Genomic DNA, 25,327 nt, shown 5'->3' with positions numbered 1-25,327 from the left:
AACTCCGCCAAGGGGTCTGGGATGCCCAGACTCGCGGCTTCCGCGTCCTCCTAGGCCCATTTGGACCTCTTCCCGCCGTAACCACGGCTTCCGAGGTGGTGGCTCCCAATGTTCCTCTCTTGAAGCCCCTTCATGTACTTAGACTTTTTTTGGCAGCTTCGGCCTCGCAAGCCGCCTTGAATATTTTAAACTGCTCTTCCATGATCGTCGGATTATCCTTTACAATATCGGAGTAGGGTTCCTTCTTGTCGATGATCCTTGCTTTCACCCTTGTTTTCCAGGCGGCCAACGCGTCGCTAAACTTGGTCATGGCGTGTTTGTTTATCTTCTTCATTGCCGGGTCCTTATCTGGATCTTTATAATCCTTTTCATTCCGGCCCGGGAACAAGAATATCTGGTGAAACTTCTTTAGGAGGGAGGGCCTCATATTATCTATCTTCTGTAGTTTCTCATCATTGATGGTGGCGGTTGTTCGTACGATGCAGCCTATTTGATTGCCGTAGCATGCACCTGGGGCGCTTTTGGCTCAAAATTGCCATCGTCCACCTCCGTGACCACCAGTCTAGTAGTCCTGAGCTTGTTAGGAAGCCGTTGCCTCTACACCGGCTCCGCTAGTCTCGGCGACGGTCTCAGTCTGAGCGCCGGTCTCGATGCCGGTCTCAGTCTCAGCGCCGGTCTCAGTCTGAGCGCCGGTCTCGATGCCGGTCTCAGTCTCAACGCCGGTCTAATTCTCAGCACCGGTCTCAGTCTCAGCACCGGTCTGCGTGTTGGTCTCAGTACCCGATGCCACCGGTGGGCCCAACAACAACATCGGTTGATCGTCGGCAAGGCTCAAAAATTCGTCTGCCGCCCGGTAGACGTCGTCGCAATCACCAGAACCCTGTCCTTCGTCGTTGCTAGCCATGTTTCCTACGATTAAATCTAGTCAATTAATTCTAGACCTAATAAAATGAATAATGACATAAAAAAGGCCTATTGTTTTGCAGGAACGTTGACTCCTTCCCGGTGCGGCAAATCCCGGGCACTCGATATGTCCTAGTTTGTAGCACAAGTCATGCCGAAATTCACAGAAAATTTTGGCATGACCTTTGCTAAAAAGTGGACAAATCAAGAACCTGAAATTTGCCGGAACGGAGATGAATCAACATTCCGGCAAAACATAGGCCACTCGGCTTCATTCCGTGGAAACAACAAAAGGCCACTTGGGCACAATCGAAACATGTGCAAAGACAATTGAGGAATTTGCATATATCCTGACCACTTCAAATTTGCATGTCCTAGCGTTTGACACTACAAGAAAATCTACACAAATCTCATGCTCTCTCAAACTCAATTCGAAATATAGATTATATTTAGTTAACTACTGAACTAAACTTTACTCTAAACTAAACCCTACTGCCCTAATTAACATCTAGTTAAACAAACTCAATTCAAAAACTAAACCCTACTGAACTAATTAACATCAACATTATCTACTAATTTACATCTATTATTACCCTAACTAAAAACATCAACATTATCTACTACTTAACATTAACATCTATTAACTAAAACAGACTCCAGATCTGCCCCCCCCCCGAGGAAGAACAGGAGGCGGCAGCGGCTCCTTATCGTAAAACGCGATAAATCCTTCTCTTTGATTTTTTCTCCCCGGACGTGAATATATGGAGTTGGAGTTGAGATCGGTGGTGGTCTGTGGGACCCACAAGACCAGAAGGCGCGCCCCAGGGGGTTGGCACGCCCTCCACCCTTGTGGACAGGGTGTGGGTCCCCTTCGGTTGATTCTTTCTCCAATATCTTTTTATTTATTCCAAATATAATCTCCGTGAAGTTTCAGGTCATTCCGAGAACCTTCATTTTTGCACAAAATAACCCCATGGCAATTCTGCTGAAAACAGCGTCAGTCCGGGTTCGTTCCCTTCAAATCATGCAAATTAGAGTCCAAAACAAGGGCAAAAGAGTTTGGGAAAGTAGATACGATGGAGACGTATCAACTCCCCCAAGCTTAACCCATTGCTTGTCCTCAAGCAATTCAGTTGGCAAACTGAAAGTGATAAAGGAAAACTTCTACAAACTCTGTTTGATCTTGTTGTTGCAAATATGTAAAGCCAGCATTCAAGTTTTCAGCAAAGATTATGAACTAACCATATTCACAGTAACACTTAGGTCTCACATTTACTCATATCAATGGCATAATCAACTAGCGGGCAATAATAATAAACCTCGGATGACAACACTTTTTCCAAACAATCATGATATGATATAACAAGATGGTATCTCACTAGCCCTTTCTGCGACCGCAAAACAGCAGAGCACCCCTGGAGATCAAGGACTAACTAGACATTGTAATTGATGGCAAAAGAGATCCAATCACGGTCATACTCAATATAAATTAATAACAATGCATACAAATGATAGTGGTGCTCTCTAACTGGTGCTTTATATAAGAGGATGATGACTCAGCAATAAAACTAAATAGATAGGCCCTTCGCAGAGGGAAGCGGGGATTTGCAGAGGTGCCAGAGCTCGGGTTTTTAAAACAGAGATGAATAATATTTTGAGCGGCATGCTTTCATTGTCAACATAACAACCAAGAGATCTCGGTATCTTCCATACTAGATACATTATAGGCGGTTCCCAAATAGAATGGTAAAGTTTATACTCCCCCACCACCAACAAGCACATTCCACGGCTGGTCCGAAACAACGGGTACCGTCCAACTAACAACAATCCTGGGGGAGTTTTGTTTGCAATTATAATTTGATTTGATTTTAGCATGGGACTGGGCATCCCGGTTACCAGCCATTTTCTCGTGAATGACGAGCGGAGTCCACTCATCGTGAGAATAACCCACCTAGCATGGAAGATACTGACAGCCCCCAGTCGCCACATGAGCGATTCGGGCATACAAAATAGATTATCATTTGAAGGTTTAGAGTTTGGCACATGCAAATTTACTTGGAACAATAGGTGAATACCGCATATATGAAGGTATGGTGGACTCATATGGAACAACTTTGGGTTTATGGAAGTGGATGCACAAGCAGTATTCCCGCTTAGTACAAGTGAAGGCTAGAAAGAGACTGGGGAGCAACCAACTAGAGAGAAACAACAGTCATAAACATGCCTTGAGATTAACCAACATTGAATGCAAGCATGAGTAGGATATAAATCACCATGAAGCTAAATATCGTGGAGGCTATGTTGATTTTGTTTCAATTACATGTGTGAACATGTGCCAAGTCAAGCCACTCGAATCATTCAAAGAAGGATACCATCCTATCATACTCCATCACAACCATTTTAATTTGCATGGTGGCATGCAAGGTAAACCATTATAAACTCCTAGCTAATTAAGCATGGCATGAGTAACTATAATCTCTAATTGTCATTGCAAACATGTTTCATTCATGATGGGCTGAATCAAGAATGATGAACTAATCATATTTACAAAAACAAGATAGGCCGAGTTCATACCAGCTTTTCCTCATCTCAATCATTTCATCATATATCGTCATTATTGCCTTTCACTTGCACGACTGAACGGTGCGGATAATAATAATAGTGCACGTGCATTGGACTAAGCTGGAATCTGCAAATATTTATTCAAAGGAGGAGACAAGGTAATATGGGCTCTTTGTTAGATCAACAATAATGCATATGAGAGCTACTCAACATTTTCATCGAGGTCTTCTCCTCTCGACCCCCAAAGAAAAGAAAGATTTCAAAGAAACACACGGAAATGTTTTTGGATTTTTTGTTTTTCTGAAGAAAGTAAAACAAGAACGAGAAAAACTATTTACACGGGAAAGCTCCCAACAAGCAAAAGAAGAACGAGAAATCTTTTTGGATTTTCTTTTAATACTACTACTAAGTGAGCATGGAAAGTAAACTAAACTACAACTAAATTTTTTTGGTTTTTCTCAAAGTTTTTCAAACACACAAAAAGAAAGCGAGAAAAAGAAATAGACTAACATGGATAATACAATGAAAAAGTAGGAACACCGACAACTGAAATGAGTGTGTGAACATGAGTGTAATGTCGGTGAGAAATACGTACTCCCCCAAGCTTAGGCTTTTGGCCTAAGTTGGTCTAGGGCCACCACTGGCCCGGATGATATCCGAAATGATAGTTGGGATCGTATTGTGCTGCGGAAACTACCACTTGGTGCGCTGCCTCCTGGAGGCGAGCTGCCTCCGTTGTTCTCTCATACTCGTTTGCCTCCTCTCTCAGTTATAAACATCTCCCATTTTCTTGAAAGTTAAAGAAGGCAGGAGCAGGAAGGGTAATATGGAGGGCACGCCGTCTGTCAAAGATTAATCGGTACTGGAGGGACTGTTCGTTCCTCTCAAGAAACTGGTAGCGTACCATAGCATTATAATCTAGAAAAGCAGGTGGCAACTCAATGTCATTCCCCCTTATGTATACAACAAGATAATTAGCTAAACGAGTTGCATAAATCCCACCAAATAAATCTCCCTCTTTAGCATTAAGATGTAACCTTCTCGCAATAATAGCCCCCAAGTTATATCGCTTATCACCTAATACCACACACTTGAGGATACTAAGATCTGGAACGCAAAGGTGGCAGTGATCATGTTTACCATTAATGCATCTACCTATAAAGAGAGCAAAATAATGTATGGCAGGAAAGTGAATGCTCCCTATGGTGGCTTGTGTGATATTTCTAGTTTCTCCGCGGTGATGCTAGCAAGGAAATCATTGTATTCAGATTTGTGAGGCTCACTAAGAATACCCCATTGTGGAATATTGCATGCCTCACTAAAATCTTCTAAGTCCATGGTATAAGATTTATCATAGAGATCAAACAGGACAGTATGAGTATTGCACATAGATGAAAATACAAACCTCCGCACAAAGGAATCGGTGAGGTAATAGTATTGTCGGCACTTATCTAAAACGAAGTCCTCAAGACCAGCATTCCGTACATACATATCAGATTCATCCTTGAAGCCTGCATGAACCATAAATTCATCCGATGGCCATTCACAAGGCCGCACTTGAGCTTCCCTTGGTGGTTCGAGGTCCGGCTCACGTATCGCGAGTCTCGGTGCTTGCTTCCTTGAAGAACCACCTTGGTACATTTTCCTAGACATTTTTCTTCCTCTGAAAAATTTCTGAAATTTTTAGTGACACAAAATAAAAGTGAACCAAACTCAGCAAAATTGATAGCAACTACTCCTACAAGTGCCTAGAGGCTATATCATGCATCAAACCTAATTTGGACCATATAAATTTCACATGCAAGCTCAAGAACAAGGTCACCACAACAGCAAAAATTTGCAATAAATAAAGCACTAGAACAAAAACTAATTGGACCATTGGAGGAGTCACATACCGAAGAACAATCCCCCAAAGCAGTTTTGTGAATGGAGCTTTGAGCAAGGAGATCAAAAATGGCATCAAAATGAGCAAGAACATGGGTTTGAGCTACGGGATGATTTTTTCTGGAGGAAGACGAAGTGCATGGGTGCTGGAATAAGTCGAGGAGACCCACGTGGGACCCACAAGGTAGGGGGCGCGCCCTCCACCCTTGTGGACAGGTGGTGGGTCCCCCTGGTGTGTTCTTAGTGCCAGAAATTCTCAAATATTCAATAAAAAATCATACTAAATTTTCAGGGCATTTGGAGAACTTTTATTTTCGGTACATTTTTTCATTTCACAGATAATTCAGAAAATAGACAGAAAATACTATTTTTGCTTTATTTATTCTAAATAACAGAAAGTAAAAGGTAGGTACACAGAGTTGTGCCTTCTAAATTGATCCATCTCATGCTCATCAAAAGGAATCCCTTAACAAGGTTGATCAAGTCTTATTAACAAACTTCTTCCGAATGACATGAAACAGGAGAACTTTCGAATAACACTAGGCTACCTCGACGGGGATATGCATGTCCCCAACAATAAGAATATCATATTTATTTTTGACAGTAGGAAGAGGGAATTCAAAACCTCCAATTGTAATAGTTGAAAGTTTTCCAATAGAATTGATACTATGGACTCGAGGTTGTTTCTTAGGAAAGTGTACCATGTGCTCATTACCATTAACATGAAAAGTGACATTTCCTTTGTTGCAATCAATAACAGCCCCTGCAGTATTAAAAAAAGGTCTACCAAGGATGATCGACATACTGTCGTCCTAGGGAATATCAAGAATAACAAAGTCTATTAAGATAGTAACGTTTGCAACCACAACAGGCACATCCTCAAAAATACTGATTGGTATGGCTGTTGATTTATCAACCATTTGCAAAGAAATTTCAGTAGGTGTCAACTTATTCAATTCAAGTCTACGATATAAAGAGAAAGGCATAACACTAACACCGGCTCCAAGATCACATAAAGCAGTTTTAACATAATTTCTTTTAATGGAGCATGGTATAGTTGGTACTCCTGGATCTCATAGTTTCTTTGGTATTCCACCCTTAAAAGTATAATTAGCAAGCATGGTGGAAATTTCAGCTTCCGGTATCTTTCTTTTATTTGTAACAATATCTTTCATATACTTATCATAAGGAGGCATTTTAAGCATATCAGTCAAACGCATACGCAAAAAGATAGGTCTAATCATTTCAGCAAAGCGCTCAAAATCCTCATCATCCTTTTTCTTGGATGGTTTAGGAGGAAAGGGCATGGGTTTCTGAACACATGGTTCTCTTTCTTTACCATGTTTCCTAGCAATGAACTCTCTCTTATCATAACGTTGATTCTTTGATTGTGGGTTATCAAGATCAACAAGAGGTTCAATCTATACATCATTATCATTACTAGGTTGAGCATCAACATGAACATCATTATTAACATTATCACTAGGTTCATGTTCATCACCAGATTGTGTCTCAGCATTAGAAATAGAAATATCATTGGGATTCTTAGGTGTATCTATAACAGGTTCAATAGAAGCATGCAAAGTCCTATCTGTTTTCTTTTTCTTTTTCTTTTTATTACTAGGACTAGGTGCATCATTATTAGTTCTTTGAGAATCTTTCTCAACTCTCTTAGGATGGCCCTCCGGATACAAAGGTTGCTGGGTTATCTTAGCACCTCTTGTCATAACCCTAACAACATTATCATTGTTCTTACTATTCAACTCATTAAGCAAATCATCCTGTGCCTTAAGTACTTGTTCTACTTGAGTTGTAACCATGGAAGCATGTTTACTAATGAGCTTAAGATCATTAACAGTTCTACTCATATAATCACCCAAGTAGTCAAGCATATAAGCATTACGTTTCAATTGTCTACTAACATAAGCATTGAAGTTTTCTTGTTTAACAATGAAATTATCAAACTCATCCAAGCATTGACTAACAGACTTATTATGAGGAATATCACCTTCATCAAATCTATGGAGAGAGTTTACCTCTACTACCTGTGTCAGGTTATCAAGACCATGTATTTCTTCAATAGGTGGTAGATTCTTAATATCTTCAGCTTTAATACCTTTTTCTTTCATAGATTTCTTTGACTCTTGCATATCTTCAGGACTGAGAAATAGAATACCCCTTTTCTTCGGAGTTGGCTTAGGAGTTGGTTCAGGAAGTGTCCAATCATTATCATTAATCAATATATTATTGAATATCAATTCAGCTTGCTCAACAGTTCATTCCCTGAAAACACAACCCGACAACTATCTAGGTGGTCTCTGGAAGCATCAGTTAGTCCATTATAAAAGATATCAAGTATTTCATTTTTCTTGAGAGGAAGATCAGGCAAAGCATTAAGTAATTAGAGAAGCCTCCCCCGAGCTTGTGGGAGACTCTCTTCTTCAATTTGCACAAAGTTAAATATTTTCGTTTGAGCAGCTTGTTTCTTATGAGCGGGGAAATATTTTTCAGAGAAGTAGTAAATCATATCCTGGGGACTACGCACACAACCAGGAGCAAGAGAATTAAACCATAACTTAGCATCACCCATTAACGAGAAAGGAAACAACTTAAGAATATAGTAATAGCGATTTTTTCCTCACTATCAAATAGGGTGGCTATATCATTCAATTTAGTAAGATGTGCCACAACAGTTTCAGAATCATAACCATAGGAAGGATCAGATTCTACCAAAGTAATTAACTCAGGATCGACCAGAAATTCATAATCCTTATCAGTAACAAAGATAGGTGAAGTAGCAAACATAGGGTCATATTGCATTCTAGCATTCAAAGACTTCTCTTTCAGCTTAGCTAACAGTTTCTTAAGATCATCTCTATCATTTCAAGCAAGAAAGTCTCTATTAGTTTCATTATCCATAACATAACCCTCAGGTACAATAGGCAATTCATATCTAGGGGGAGAATCATAATCTTCAGTTTCAATAATATCATCAGTTTTAGTAATTTCATTCTCTCTAACCCTAGCAAGTTGTTCATCAAGAAATTCACCTAGTGGCATAGTATTATCAAGTAAAGAAGTACTTTTCTCATACGCATCATGCATAGAAGAAGTGGCATCATCAATAACATGCGACATATCGGAATCAATAGCAGGTGTATGTGTCACAAGTTTACTCAAAACAGAAGGTGAATCAAGTGCAGAGCTAGATGGCAGTTCCTTACCTCCCCTCATAGTTGAGGGAAAAATCTTGGTTCTTTGATCTTTCATATCCCTCATAGTGATCAACAGATATAAATCCTAGGTGACTCAGAGAATAGAGCTATGCTCCCCGGCAACGGCGCGAGAAAAAGGTCTTGATAACCCACAAGTATAGGGGATCGCAACAGTTTTTGAGGGTAGAGTATTCAACCCAAATTTATTGATTCGACACAAGGGGAGCCAAAGAATATTTTCAAGTGTTAGGAGCTGAGTTGTCAATTCAACCACACCTGAAAGACTTAATATCTTCAGCAAAATATTTAGTAGCAAAATAGAATGGAAGTAACTGTAACGGTGGCAAAAGTAACAGTAGCAGTTTTGTAGCAATCGTAACAGTGGCAACGGAAAAGTAACGGAGCAAAGATCAATATGAAACAAACTTGTAGGCAATGGATCAATGATGGATAATTATGTCAGATGGCATTCATCTTGCAACAGTTATAACATGGGGTGACACAAAACTGCTCCGATTCATCAATATAATGTAGGCATGTATTCTGAATATAGTCATACGGGCTTATGGAAAAGAACTTGCATGACATCTTTTGTCCTACCCTCCCGTGGCAGTGGGGTCCTATTGGAAACTAAGGGATATTAAGGCCTCCTTTTAATAGAGTACCATACCAAAGCATTAGCACTTAGTGAATACATGAACTCCTCAAACTACGGTCATCACCGGGAAGTGTCCCGACTATTGTCACTCCGGGGTTGCCGGATCATAACACATAAATGTGACTATAACTTGCATGATAGGATCAAGAACATAAATATATTCATGAAAACATAATAGGTTCTGATCTGAAATCATGGCACTCGGGCCCTAGTGACAAGCATTAGGCATAGCAAAGTCATAGCAACATCAATCTTAGAACATAGTGGATACTAGGGATCAAACCCTAACAAAACTAACTCGATTACATGGTAAATCTCATCCAACCCATCACCGACCAGTAAGCCTATGATGGAATTACTCACGCACGACGGTGAGCATCATGAAATTGGTGATGGAGGATGGTCGATGATGATGATGGCGACGATTTCCCCTCTCCGGAGCTCAAAACGGACCCCAGATCTGCCCTCCCGAGGAAGAACAGGAGGCGGTGGCGGCTCCGTATCGTAAAACGTGATGAATCATTCCCTCTGATTTTTTCTCCCCGAACATGAGTATATGGAGTTGGAGTTGAGGTCGGTTGAGGTCTATGGGACTCACAAGACCAGAGGGCGCGCCCCGGGGGGGTGGGCACGCTCTCCACCCTTGTGGACAGGGTGTGGGTGATAATCCCCAAGTGCAGAGAATCATCGTAGCAATCCCCAATGGTGGAAGTGATAAGTATGGAGTGTTGAACCCACAAGGAGCTAAAGTTAAGATTAATATTCTCTCAAGTCCTATATGCCACTGATACGACTCTAGGTACACCGAGTGTTTGCTTGCAACTAGAAAGGAGAAATAAAACTACGTTGTGGGTATGAAGCGGATAACTTTGCATGATATCGGAGAGCTAAAATATAAAAGTAGGTTCTATTATCATAAAGTTAGAATATATTAGTAAATATTATAAGTAGCGAGTGTGGAATAATGATGACCGGTGTGCGGAATCATCCTAGGCAATTTTTAACAAGATCGGTAATCACTATTGCAATTTCATATGAGGGAGAGGCATAATCTAACATACTTTCTCGTCTTGGATCATATGGACTTATGATTGGAACTCTAGCAAGCATCCGCAACTACTAAAGATCATTAAGGTAAAACCCAACCATAGTATTAAAGCATCAAGTCCCCTTTATCCCATGCGCCGTGACCAACTTATCCGTGTTTATGCTTTTGTCACTCAAGCAACACAGACAATAAGTAAACCATGGACATATTGCAACACCCTATAGCGGGAATCCCTCATGCTTGCGCGACACGGAGGGCACCATAGGACATCACCAAAATAAAACATTCAACTAGAACCAATCTAGATCATGAATCAACCCAAAGACAAAGGATATCTACTCAAAACATCATAGGATGGCAACACATCATTGGATCATAATATGTGGCATAAAGCACCATGCTCAAGTAGGGATTACAGCAGGGTGCGGGAGAGTGGACCGCGTAAAATAGATGAGGATGGTGATGATGATGGTGATGTTGACGATCACCGCGGCGATGATTCCCCTCCCGATGACACTCCGGCGCCACCGAGAGAGAGGAGGAGAGGTTCTCCCCTTGTGCTTCCTCCTCCATGGCCTCCCCCTGGATGGGGAGAGGTTCTCCCTCTGGTCCTTGGCCTTCATGGCGATGATGGCCCCTCCGGGATCCTCCTCCATTGGCTCCGGTGATGATGGCCCCCTCCGGCAGGGTGCCAGAGAGGGCCTAGATACATTTCTCGTGGCTACAGAGGCTTGCGGTGACGGAACTTCCGATCTAGGTTAATTTCTGGAGGTTTCTGTATTTATAGGAGAGGTTGGCGTCGAGAACAAGTCAGGGGGTGTGACGCCCCCGATTCGACCGTACACTAATCATGCACGCAAATGTGTATGATCAAGATCAGGGACTAACGGGAAGATATCACAACACAACTCTACAACATAAATAAGTCATACAAGCATCATAATACAAGCCAGGGGCCTCGAGGGCTCGAATACAAGTGCTCGATCATAGACGAGTCTGCGGAAGCAACAATATCTGAGTACAGACATAAGTTAAACAAGTTTGCCTTAAGAAGGCTAGCACAAAAGTAGCAACGATCGAAAAGGCAAGGTCTCCTGCCTGGGACCTCCTAACTACTCCTCGAAGCCGAACTCCACGTAGAATCATCCTCGGGATCTCTAGCTCCTGGACTCCATCATCTGGTTGCGACAACCAGGTATAAGGAAAGGGGAAAAGAGGGAGAAAAGCAACCGTGAGTACTCATCCAAAGTACTCGCAAGCAAGGAGCTACACTACATATGCATGGGTATATGTGTAAAGGGCCATATCGGTGGACTGAACTGCAGAATGCCAGAATAAGAGGGGGATAGCTAATCCTGTCGAAGACTACGCTGCTGGCCACCTCCATCTTGCAGCATGTAGAAGAGAGTAGATGGTAAGTTCACCAAGTAGCATCGCATAGCATAATCCTACCCGGCGATCTCCTCCTCGTCGCCCTGTTAGAGAGTGATCACCGGGTTATATCTGGCACTTGGAAGGGTGTGTTTTATTAAGTATCCGAGTTCTAGTTGTCATAAGGTCAAGGTACAACTCCGGGTCGTCCTTTTACCGAGGGACACGGCTATTCGAATAGATAAACTTCCCTGCAGGGGTGCACCACATAACCCAACACGCTCGATCCCATTTGGCCGGACACACTTTTCCTGGGTCATGCCCGGCCGCGGAAGATCAACACGTCGCAGCCCCACCTAGGCTCAACAGAGAGGTCAGCACGCCGGTCTAAATCCTATGCGCGCAGGGGTCTGGGCCCATCGCCCATTGCACACCTGCACGTTGCGTACGCGGCCGGAAGCAGACCTAGCCTAGCAGGCGTTCCAGTCCAATCTGGCGCGCGCCGCTCCGTCGCTGACGTCAAGAAGAGCTTCGGCTGATACCACGACGTCGAGTGCCCATAACTGTTCCCGCGTAGTTGGTTAGTGCGTATAGACCAAATGGCCAGACTCAGATCAAATACCAAGATCTCGTTAAGCGTGTTAAGTATCCGCGAACGCCGACCAGGGCCAGGCCCACCTCTCTCCTAGGTGGTCTCAACCTGCCCTGTCGCTCCGCCATAAAGTAACAGTCGGGGGCCGTCAGGAACCCAGGCCCACCTCTACCGGGATGGAGCCACCTGTCCTTTCAGCCCCCTCATCAGAATCACTTGCGGGTACTCAACGAGCCGACCCGACTTTAGTCACCACATGTGTCATGTATATAAAGTATATAGTATATACCCGTGATCACCTCCCGAAGTGATCACGGCCCAGTAGTATAGCATGGCAGACGGACAAGAGTGTAGGGCCACTGATGGAACACTAGCATCCTATACTAAGCAGTAGGATAGCAGGTAAGGGTAACAACTGTAGCAACAATGACAGGCTATGCATCAGTATAGGATTAACCGAAAGCAGTAACAGGCTACACTACTCTAATGCAAGCAGTATAGAGACGGAATAGGTGATATCTGGTGATCAAGGGGGTGGGGGGCTTGCCTGGTTCATCTGGCAAGAGACGGGTTTGTCGTCGATGTAGTCGATCACAGGGGTACCGGCAGCGGTCTCGGGGTCTACCGGAAAGAAGTAACGGGGGGGACACAATAAATAATAGAGCAATCAAATCATCACAAAGCATAACAAGGCAATACACGGTGCTAGGTATGCCATAACGCGGTAGTAGGTGATACCGGCGAAGAGGGAAAACATCCGGGAAAGTATTCCCGGTGTTTGACGTTTTCAGACAGACGGACCGGAGGGGAAAAGTTCCATGTTCTCTATGCTAGGGACGTGTGGGTGACAAACGGACTACGTATTCGGATTCGTCTCGTCGTTCTGAGCAACTTTCATGTACAAAGTATTTTCATCCGAGCTACGGATTATTTTATATTAATTTTTAAATATTTAATTCTTTTCTGAATTAACAGAATTAATTTAATTAGAAAATGCAATTATGACGTCAGCATGATGTCAGGGTGATGTCAGCAGTCAACTAGTTAGTTGACCTAGTCAAACTAACATGTGGGTCCCACTGTCACTGTCTAAGACTAACTAAGCAGGTTTAATTAGTTTAGTTAATTGATTAGGTTAATTAAACTCAATTAATGAAGTTATTTAATTTAGATAATTAATTAATTAATATTTTTATTTATTTATTTTATATCTTTTTTTTCATTTTCGTTCTTAGGGCGTGGGCCCCGTTTGTCATTCGCCCAGAGGCCATACAGGGCGCGGGCGTGGGCGCGGGCGGCCACGGCGGGGCACGGCGCCGGCCAGGGATGGGCGCAGGGGTGCAACCCGCCCAGTGCGGGGAGGAGGTTGCCGGTGACGGGGGAGGCCGTGGCAAGGCGGGCAGTCGCCGGTGGGGGACACCGGGGCCCTAGCCGTGGAGGGCGCGCCTGCGGGGAATACGGTCGCCGCGGGCGAGCGGCTTGGCGAAGGCCAGCGCTGGCAGAGGGCAGCGCGCGTGGGCCGCCGTCAAGCAGGGGTGCGCGGTTGCGGGCGCGAGCGTGCGGGAGGGAAGGAGAGGGCAGGGCACGGGGTGGCAAGTGTGGCCCAAAGCGCGAGCTCTGCCACACGGGCTCGGCGATGTGGGTGCGGCTGTGGCCGCGCGAGGGCGCGCGTGTGAGGGTGAGGTAGGGCGTGGGCCAGCGGCGGACGGCTCCGCGAGGAGGGAGAAGAGGTCGGGGCGCGGTGAACGGCTACGGGTGCGCTGCGTCGGTGGGCGGAGGCGCGGTCGAAGCCGCCGGGTGGGGCGACGGCGTGGCCGACGCTGTGGTGTGCGTGCGCGCGATCGACCTCGAGCAGAGGCAAGGAAGGGGGAGGACGAGGCCTCACCGCGGGAGCGCAGGGTCAGGGGCAGTGGGGCGCGGGGAGCGACTTGGGGAGAAGGACGAGGACGACGGGGACGGAGAGGAGGCAGCGGTGAGGTTGCTCCGGCGACGTCGTCGTGCGGCGAGGGCGAGGCGGCGTCGGTGTTCGGGCGGCGAGCGGCGGCCTCCTTCTCTCGATCCCGATCCAATCGGGGGAGAGGGGGGAGATATTTTCGGGGGAGTGTGGGGTGTCGGTGGGGTTGACCAGTGGAGTGGGGGGGATTATGGAGAAGGAGTGGGGCGCCGGTTGGGCCGGCCTGGCTAGCCAAGTGGCCAGCTGGGCCGAGGCCCAGTCGGCCAGGGGGCCTTTTCTCGTTTTATTTTTTTGTTTTCTGTTTTGTATTTTCCTTTTATTTATTTATTTTCTTTTCTATTTATTTCAATTTAAAATATTTACGCATTTTCTAAACATGTGTTTTCTTCTCCGTAATTAACTATGTAATATTTGGCACAAACCGAACATTTTTGTTTTAATGTTTGAAAACTTTTATCGTTCGACTTAAACTTCAAATTTGAATTTGAATTGGTTTTGAACTACGCGAGATTAACAACAGTAACTGGGGTGACGTGGCATCGTTAACGTGGGATTACTGTAGCCTAATTATCCGGGCGTCACAATTCTCCTCCACTACAAGAAATCTCGTCCCGATATTTTAAGAGGTGGAGTAAGGGGAAAAGTTGTGGTTGCGAAATTCTAACGGATCTTCTCAGTCTTGATTGCTCTTCCCGAAGTATTCGATCCTTTTTGTTGATGTCTTCAGTTCTCTGTTTCAGGGCATCGTGACAAAGTTGTCATTCTTCCTTGATGATCTTCATCGTACTTACGGAAAAAATAAGAGGGGTATTCCGGGAGAACGGACCCTTGCAAGGTTGACTATCTGGTAGATAACATCGGGGAAGGTGGCGGAAAGTAACTCTCGAATTGAAACCTTAGAAAATATCGAGAGCAAGGTAAGAAGGTCTCATGAGAAGTTTCGAGCGGGCAGGCAATCGTTCGTTACCTGAAACAGAGTGTGAAAGGGTTTCAGAGCGACGGGAATAAGTATTGCATCTGATACCAGAACAGATCACAAGAAGGTGGCTCGTGAATTACATACGAAGCCAAGCATGAGGAACAATTTTGGGAGACAGGGATGTACAGGAGAGTCAGGTTTTGATCCTATGGAATTGTGGGTTATGGGCCCACCATGTGGGTTAAAAGTAGGAAGGGCGGTGACATCTTGCACGATCATGATAGCAAGGCATGTGAGAGGGTAGCCTGTTAGTTATATGTCAGCAACATGGTCGGTACCAAGGGCGAGGGACGAAGAGAACCATTTTCCTGCTCGTTGAAATGAGGCGGACCAATAGGCAAAGTTCTCGTCCATCGGTGGCTACCGGAATGTCACCAACAATAGTAACAGGGTCTTACTGATAGAATTGTACACCGAGGTGTATACATAAGCAGGAGAATACTACTGCTTAGATCATATAGATCACCAGAAAGGTTAAACCAAACAATGGAAAGGAAAATATGATTATCAGATTAAACAGAACAATGGAAAGGAAAATGTGTTTAAACACATATTTCAAGGGTATATCCTTCGCAAGGACAAGCAGAGCATGATATCCATGACAGGATATAATGTAGAAAACTCTTTTCGTTACGGGAGAGAATTTTCATGATATTACCCATACAGCGGTGTTTGGATAATTGAGCAGGAAACATTTAGCATTGGGCTTCAAATGTTCCTGTTGAAAATCGGAGTACCATAGACATGCTTCGAGATAGCATTGACATGGTCAACAGGTGAAGATCAGACTTTGGAAACATAGAGGATCCATCAGGAACAACCTATAGAATAAGTCTTACAATTTCCTCACGGAAGAATGACTAACCTTGCCAAAAAGGAAACTATAACAATAGGTCCTCCGGCCAGGTGTGCTAGGCATGACATCACCTTACCGGGTCATATAAAGACCAATGTTATAACTCTTGGAAATATGTTCCAACCATCATATCTGACCGAGATTCAGTTCTGATTGGTGTCAGGATACCTCAGACTTAGGATGCCTGAGAAGAAAAGGTGCGGCACAATTTGACGAGATGACATTGTAAGATTATCGGGAAATGAACTATGGAAGCGAGTTCCGAAACAAGATTCCATCAGTAGACCAACGAGAGGATGAGGAGGTGGCTGATGGAATCAGCGACAATTCATCGAGATTAACAAAAGATGGATTTCCACAACTATGTGAACAAGGAGATAACACTTGTCAGATCAAATGGTATAATGATGTATGCTCGAGGAAAACATACACAATTAAACATTGGTTGAAAGGTGCACCCGAAATAGGGGGTTAGGTAGCATGATCAATGTTAGAATGGTGGTTTAGCAACCGATAGCCTAAGAATGAATTATCGACCATTAACTTCAAAGCAATAGGGTTGCTAGAAGTGCAGAATCCAAACAACACCGTTCACTTGTGGGTACCCCGGTTGGAATCAACACTAGGACCAAGAAATAATGGTGATGGTGAGAAGTATCATTATAGCAAGAATTCTTAAGAGGTGGAGCAATCCTCACAACATTCTTGACATCAGAGATGGTAATACTCCGCGGTAGAACTTAAATAAGTTGGATAGCAAGGAAATCAATGTACAACACAAAACACGAACAAGTTTGTGTTGAATGGAAGGCAATAAAATGGTCGATGATAAAACAAATCATCGAGGGCAAGGATGGTATTTCTCATCCAGAATTCGATAGATATCTTGGAAGAGCTCAGAATGTTGATGATGTTCACGACACATTTGTAGCGAGAATTTATGAAGAGGTAATCGATCGGCGATGACATCAAGTCAAAGGAAGGATGGAGCGAAAGGTTATTGGAACCAGGGGTACGACACAAACTCGAAATCAAGCTTGTTGTTCAAGGCTAAATGATACGACGAGGAAAATCGACATAAGCTTAGCTCATCATCGGAAGTGGTGCTCCGGGAATAAGGACCAGGTAGCATAGTTAAAATCATCACGATAATAGACAAACAGGCTATGAATGACGTGATCGGCTTAAAACCCATAAGTAAAGAAGATTTCTAAAAGTTGTTGAACCATAGTGCGGACTCGGTTCACTATTTGGTGTTCTCAGTTGACAACAACCCAGAACCCAGGAAAATTGGAATCGAAACAGTTGGTGAAGAACCCATAAGGAGTTATGCAGTTCCATGATATTCTCGAGATGCCATAGTGTAATACTCGACGGTAGAGCAGAGTAGAGGGTGGACACGTGAAATGATCTGCAGAAGACAAGTACTTAAACTTGCCCGAGAAATGGGATCAAAGAAGACCATATGGTCGGAACCACAATTGCAAAGGATCAATTCACCGATACCAATGGATATTATATCAAGGAAATAGTTGTTATTACACGAAGCTTCCATGATAGGATCTACATCGTGTCCATGGGCATGAACACAAAGGTTCAAGGTCGACTCCCACTTCTTCAATGCATAACCTTCCATTCGCCTCTCGTATTTTGATAATGACATTAGTTGTCGAAAGTTTTACCTGGTGCAATACCAGATAAGTATGTCCCGCGAAATCTTTCGGGTTCACACAGATTAAGGAAGGCATAGGTTCAACCCATCGGGGCATCGTAGAAAGATATACCACAAACTTCAGGAGTAAATAACACAAGCTCAAAAGTAGAGCATGGTTGACAAAGCAGAGGATACAATTTACCAAAGGCATTATGTATCCGAGGAAAGGGTCACAGGCTTACTGAATATGAAGGACGCTGTCAGATAAAATCCAACAAAGGATCTGGTGGTCCACAAGGGATCTGACGTGAGCAACGGTACTCCACTAGAGGAAGAAGAATGCAAGGAGATCAGATTATAGAAACAACTGACTAACTCAAAGCTCAAAGGCAAAGGAATTATGATTTCCAAATCAAGGGATCCGAAGTAATGCTCTGATTAGGGATGGATAAGTTGAATAGCCTTAGGGATACAATCGACAGTAATTTGATTAGTCGAGAACCAGCTCCTGTTCAAATGACATCTGAGCCGGAAGGATGAATTCTAGGATTCGACTGAGGAATGCGAGCATCGCAACATATTGAATCAACAAACTCAAATGATAATGACAAAGGATGCCAATAAGATTACCAGACTTATGGGATTAATCATAATTAAAGCAAGCAAGAAATTCCAGAGCAATAGGTTGCTGAGGGTTTTCGGAAGATCGAATGGTATTTCGAAGACTTTGTGAAATACAAGAATCATTTGGGGATGAGCGGATACTCGATAAGTGCGAGAAATTATTCGTAGGGGTATTTAGGTGGCAAAGAACTGCAAGGCAGTAGGCACAAAGTATTCTCGGGGTATTTTGTAATAACAAGATCGACTAGGAATAAAAGTAAGAATGACAGGTGTAAGTATTTATCCATAGGGATATTTTGGTGGTAGGGAATTGCAAAAGCAACGGGCACAAGGTCTCGAGAGAATATCGGAGAGTATCTTCGAAATCTTCTGGTGCAGTCGGCGATCATCTGGACTGAAGGGGCTCTCCGGGAGAAAGTATTTTCGAGAACCTAATGTTAGATTTAGCAAAATTCATTTAACCCGAATAGAAGAGAGATCAGAGTCCCAGAGTATAGACAAGGAGTAAAAGATCCTAATACCACCCAATGGCGAAGTGGGCCCGTAAGCCACACAGCCATGTTAGTAAAAGTTTTGCAATGACTAGACTCAACTTCGGCCAAGGAGTGTGGAAGGGGGATTCCTACAGGCAGTCGGCTCTGATACCAACTTGTATAAAGGGCCATATCAGTGGACTGAACTGCAGAATGCCAGAATAAGAGGGGGATAGCTATCCTGTCGAAGACTATGCTTCTTGCCACCTCCATCTTGCAGCATGTAGAAGAGAGTAGATGGTAAGTTCACCAAGTAGCATCGCATAGCATAATCCTACCCGGTGATCCCCTCCTCGTCGCCCTGTTAGAGAGCGATCACCGGGTTATATCTGGCACTTGAAAGGGTGTGTTTTATTAAGTATTCAGTTCTACATGTCATAAGGTCAAGGTACAACTCCTGGTCGTCCTTTTACCGAGGGACACGGCTATTCGAATAGATAAACTTCCCTGCAGGGGTGCACCACATAACCCAACACGCTCGATCCCATTTGGCCGGACACACTTTCCTGGGTCATGCCCGGCCGCGGAAGATCAACACGTCGCAGCCCCACCTAGGCACAACAGAAAGGTCAGCACGCCGGTCTAAATCCTATACGCGCAGTGGTCTGGGCCCATCGCCCATTGCACACCTGCACGTTGCGTACGCGGCCGGAAGCAGACCTAGCTTAGTGGCGTTCCAGTCCAATCCGGCGCGCGCCGCTCGGTCGCTGACGTCAAGAAGAGCTTCGGCTAATACCACGACGTCGAGTGCCCATAACTGTTCCCGCGTAGTTGGTTAGTGCGTATAGACCAAATGGCCAGACTCAGATCAAATACCAAGATCTCGTTAAGCGTGTTAAGTATCCGCGAACGCCGACCAAGGCCAGGCCCACCTCTCTCCTAGGTGGTCTCAACCTGCCCTGTCGCTCCGCCACAAAGTAACAGTCGGGGGCCATCAGGAACCTAGGCCCACCTCTACCGGGATGGAGCCACCTGTCCTTTCAGCCCCCTCATCAGAATCACTTGCGGGTACTCAACGAGCCGACCCGATTTTAGTCACCACATGTGTCATGTATATAAAGTATATAGTATATACCCGTGATCACCTCCCGAAGTGATCACGGCCCAGTAGTATAGCATGGCAGACGGACAAGAGTGTAGGGCCACTGATGGAACACTAGCATCCTATACTAAGCAGTAGGATAGCAGGTAAGGGTAACAACTGTAGCAACAATGACAGGCTATGCATCAGTATAGGATTAACCGAAAGCAGTAACAGGCTACACTACTCTAATGCAAGCAGTATAGAGAAGGAATAGGCGATATCTGGTGATCAAGGGGGGGGCTTGCCTGGTTCATCTGGCAAGAGAAGGGTTCGTCGTCGATGTAGTCGATCACAGGGGTACCGGCAGCTGTCTCGGGGTCTACCGGAAAGAAGTAACGCGGGGGGACACAATAAATAACAGAGCAATCAAAGCATCACAAAGCATAACGAGGCAATACACGGTGCTAGGTATGCCCTAACGCGGTAGTAGGTGATACCGGCGAAGAGGGAAAACATCCGGGAAAGTATTCCCGATGTTTGACATTTTCGGACAGACGGACCGGAGGGGAAAAGTTCCATGTTCGCTATGCTAGGGACGTGTGGGTGACAAACGGACTACGCATTCGGATTCGTCTTGTCGTTCTGAGGAACTTTCATGTACAAAGTATTTTCATCCGAGCTACGGATTATTTTATATTAATTTTTAAATATTTAATTCATTTTTTGAATTAACAGAATTAATTTAATTAGAAAATGCAATTATGACGTCAGCATGATGTCAGGGTGATGTCAGCAGTCAACTAGTCAGTTGACCTAGTCAAACTAACATGTGGGTCCCACTGTCATTGTCTAAGACTAACTAAGCAGGTTTAATTAGTTTAGTTAATTGATTAGGTTAATTAAACTCAATTAATTAAGTTATTTAATTAATTAATTAATATATTTTTTAATTTTTTTATTTATTTTATATCTTTTTTTCATTTTCGTTCTCAGGGCGTGGGCCCCGTTTGTCATTGGCCCAGAGGCCATACAGGGCGCGGGCGACGGGTTACGGGCGCGCCCCGTTCGGGCGCACGCCCAGGGGCACGCGGGCGTGGGCGCTGGCGGCCACGGCGGGGCACGGCGCCGGCCAGTGATGGGCGCAGGGGCGCTACCCGCCCAGTGCGGGGGGGAGGTTGCCGGTGATGGGGGAGGCCGTGGCGAGGCGGGCAGTCGCCGGGGCCCTAGCCATGGAGGGCGCGCCGGCGGGGAATGCGGTCGCCGCGGGCGAGCGGCTTGGCAAAGGCCAGCGCTGGCCAGGGGGCAGCGCGCGTGGGCCGCCGTCAAGCAGGGGTGCGCGTTTGCGGGAGCGAGCGTGCGCGAGGGAAGGAGAGGGCAAGGCACGGGGTGGCAAGTGCGGCCCGAAGCGCGAGCTCTGCCACACGGGCTCGGCGATGTGGGTGCGGCTGTGGCCGCGCGAGGGAGCGCGTGTGAGGGCGAGGTAGGGCGCGGGCCAGCGGTGGACGGCGCCGCGAGGAGGGAGAAGAGGTCGGGGCGCGGTGAACGGCTACGGGTGCGCTGCGTCGGTGGGCGGAGGCGCGGTCGAAGCCGCCGGGTGGGGCGACGGCGTGGCCGACGCTGTGGTGTGCGTGCGCGCGGTCGACCTCTAGCAGAGGCAAGGAAGGGGGAGGACGAGGCCTCACCGCGGGAGCGTAGGGTCAGGGGCAGTGGGGCGCGGGGAGCGACTTGGGGAGAAGGACGAGGACGACGGGGACGGAGAGGAGGCAGCGGCGAGGTTGCTCTGGCGACGTCGTCGTGCGGCGAGGGCGAGGTGGCGTCGGGCGGCGTAGGTGTTCGGGCGGCGAGCGGCGGCCTCCTCCTTGCGATCCCGATCCAATCGGGGGAGAGGGGGAGATATTTTCTGGGGAGTGTGGGGTGTCGGTGGGGTTGACCAGTGGAGTGGGGGGATTATGGAGAAGGAGTGGGGCGCCGGTTGGGCCGGCCTGGCTAGCCAAGTGGCCAGCTGGGCCGAGGCCCAGTCGGCCAGGGGGCCTTTTCTCGTTTTATTTTTTTGTTTTCAGTTTTGTACTTTCCTTTTCTTTTATTTATTTTCTTTTCTATTTATTTCAATTTAAAATATTTACGTATTTTCTAAACATGTGTTTTCTTCTCCATAGTTAACTATGTAATATTTTGCACAAACCGAACATTTTTGTTTTAATGTTTGAAAACTTTTATCGTTCGACTTAAACTTCAAATTTGAATTTGAATTGGTTTTGAACTATGCGAGATTAACAACAGTAACCGGGGTGATGTGGCATTGTTAACGTGGGATTACTGTAGCCTAATTATCCGGGCGTCACAGGGGGCCCCACGGGTTGTCCACGAGGCCCTCGTGGAGCCCCCGGGACTCCCCTCCGGTAGATTTTTGTTCTGGTATTTTTTATATTTTCCAAGAAATTCTCCGTTGATTTTCAGCGCATTCCAAGAACTTTTATTTTTGCACAAAAACAACACCACGGTAGTTCTGCTGAAAACAACGTCAGTTCGGATTAGTTCTAATCAGATAATACCAAGATCATATAAAACAATAGTGGCATGAATAGTTCATAAATTATCGATACGTTGGAGACATATCAGCATCCCCAAGCTTAATTCCTGCTCGTCTTCGAGTAGGTAAATGATAAAAGAAATAATTTATGAAGTGTGAATGCTAGCAAGTGCACAAGTTTGATCAATGATAATTTCAATCACCTTTTCTAGCATCATTATATGTCATAACAGTAGCTCATCTCATAAAACTATTCATGATCAAGTAACAAGCTATTCACATGTTAAAGTATAGATCATAAAATTTCTTGAAACTACCAAACTATATTGTTAGTCATCAAATAATTGCAAATCATCTTATTTTCAGGAAGGGTCTATGTCAGAGCTTTGATTCAGCAAATTCCACATACTCAACTATCATTTAATCTTTCACAATTGCTAACACTCACATGATATTTAAGGGTTCAAAGTTTTAATCGGACACAGAGAAAGATAGGGGCTTATACATGCGCCTCCCAACCTTTTACCTCAAGGGTAAAGTCAACAATAATAGTTCATGATAACTGACATCCAATTGGATATATATATATATATCAGGATCTTTCCAACACAATGTGCTTGCCAAAGGATAAAATGTAAAAAGGAAAGGTGAAGATCACCATGACCCTTGTATAAGGTATAAAACAAGAATAAAAGATAGGCCCTTCGCAGAGGGAAGTAGAGGTTGTCATGTGCTTTTAAGGTTGGATGCACAAAATCTTAATGCAAAAGAACGTCACTTTATATTGCCTCTTGTGATAGAGACCTTTATTATGCAGTTCGTTGCTTTTATTTCTACCCTATCACAAGTTCGTATAAAGCTTATTTTCTTCGCACTAAGATATCATACATATTTAGAGAGCAATTTTTATTGCATGCACCGATGACAACTTACTTGAAGGATCTTACTCAATCCATAGGTAGGTATGGTGGACTCTCATGGCAAAACTAGTTTAAGGGATATTCAGAAGCACAAGTAGTATCTCTACTTGGTGCAAAGAATTTGGCTAGCATGAGAGGGCAAGGCAAGTTCAGCTTGTTGGATGATCCATGACAATATACTTTATTTCAGATATAAGAAAACATAACCATTACGTTGTCTTCCTTGTCCAACATCAACCTTTTAGTATGTCATATTTTAATGAGTGATCACAATTACAAGAGATGTCCAAGATAGTGTATTTATATGTGAAATCTCTCTTCCTTCAATATTCTTTCATGAATTGTTCAAGTGACCAAATCTGTGTTTGCTAACTTTCAATAAGTTTACTACCTATACTTATTATGTGTGAAGTCATTAATCCCCATGTTATAATCATATGAAACATATATAAATTCAGATTTATATTATTCAATTCATTCAACCATTTACTCATAGGATATACATGAAGCACGTGAGTAAATGACAAACTACTCCAAAAGACATAAGTGGAGGACACTGAGTAGTCAAATAATTAACTAGCCATGGGAGGATTCCTTTTCATTCAAGATTTCAGATCCAATGATTTTATTCAAACATAAAGTAAAATTGATAATACGCTCCAAGCAAAACACATATCATGTGACGAATAAAAATATAGCTCCGAGTAAGGGATACCGATAGTTTTGAAGACGAAAGAGGGGATGCCTTCTGGTGCATCCGCAAGCTTAGGTGCTTGAGTCTTCCTTGAATATTACCTTGGGGTGCCTAGGGCATCCCCAAGCTTAGGTTCTTTCCACTCCTTATTCTCCTCATATCGATATCTCACCCAAAGCTTGAAAACTTCAACCACGCAAAACTTAACGGAACTTCGTGAGATAGGTTAGTATGATAAAGAGTAAACCATTCACTTTGGTACTATCAAATAAAAGGTTCACACTTGTTTTCACACAATGCCTACTGTACCATATCATTTCTACAATTTATATTGAGAAATATAAGCCATAGAAACTATAAAACAAGCAAACTATGCAATGAAAACAGAATCTGTCAGAAACAGAAGAGTCTGTAATGATCTGAACAGCAACCATAATTATGCTACTCCAAAAATTATGAAATAAATTGGTTGAGGTGAGGAATTTGTCTAATAATCTTCTGAAAAAAGAATCAACTCAAAATCACTATTCTGTAAAAAATGGTAGCTAATCCCGTGAGCGCAAAGTTTCTGTTTTTTACAGCAAGATCACATTAACTTTCACCCAAGTCTTCCCAAAGGTCTTACTTGGAACTTTATTGAAAAAAGCTATAAAACATGATTACTACAGTATATTAATCATGTAAACACACAAAAACAGTAAGGGTAGATATTGAGTTGTCTCCCAACAAGCGCTTTTCTTTAATGCCTTCTTGCTAGGCATGATGATTTCAATGATGCTCACATAAAAGATAAGAATTGAAACATAAAGAGAGCATCATGAAGAATATGACTTGCATATTTAAATCTAACCCACTTCCTATGCCTAGGTATTTTGTGAGAACATAATTTATAGGAACAAGAATCAACTAGCATAGGAAGGCAAAACAAGTATAACTTCAAAATTTTAAGCACATAGAGAGGAAACTTGGTATTATTGCAACTCCTACAAGCATATATTCCTCCCTCATAATAATTTTCAGTAGCATCATGAAAGAACTCAACAATATAACCATCATATAAAGCACTCTTTTCATGATCTACAAGCATAGAAATTTTTCTACTCTCCACATAAGCAAAATTCTTCTCATTCGAATAGTGGGATCACTAATTCCTAAAGTTGACACTTTTCCAAAACCCGCTTTAGATGATAGTATTACTCATACTCCAAAATATATAAGTTAAGTTCATGGAGCATTCTACAATTAATATAGAATAACCAATATCCAAGCTCAAAATATGTAAGTGAAGCACACGAAGCATTCTATAAAACCATACTCAAAAGATTT

Source organism: Triticum aestivum, chromosome 6D (assembly GCF_018294505.1).
Source record: "Triticum aestivum cultivar Chinese Spring chromosome 6D, IWGSC CS RefSeq v2.1, whole genome shotgun sequence".
Taxonomy (NCBI): domain Eukaryota; kingdom Viridiplantae; phylum Streptophyta; class Magnoliopsida; order Poales; family Poaceae; genus Triticum; species Triticum aestivum.
This window is presented reverse-complemented; position numbering follows the sequence as displayed.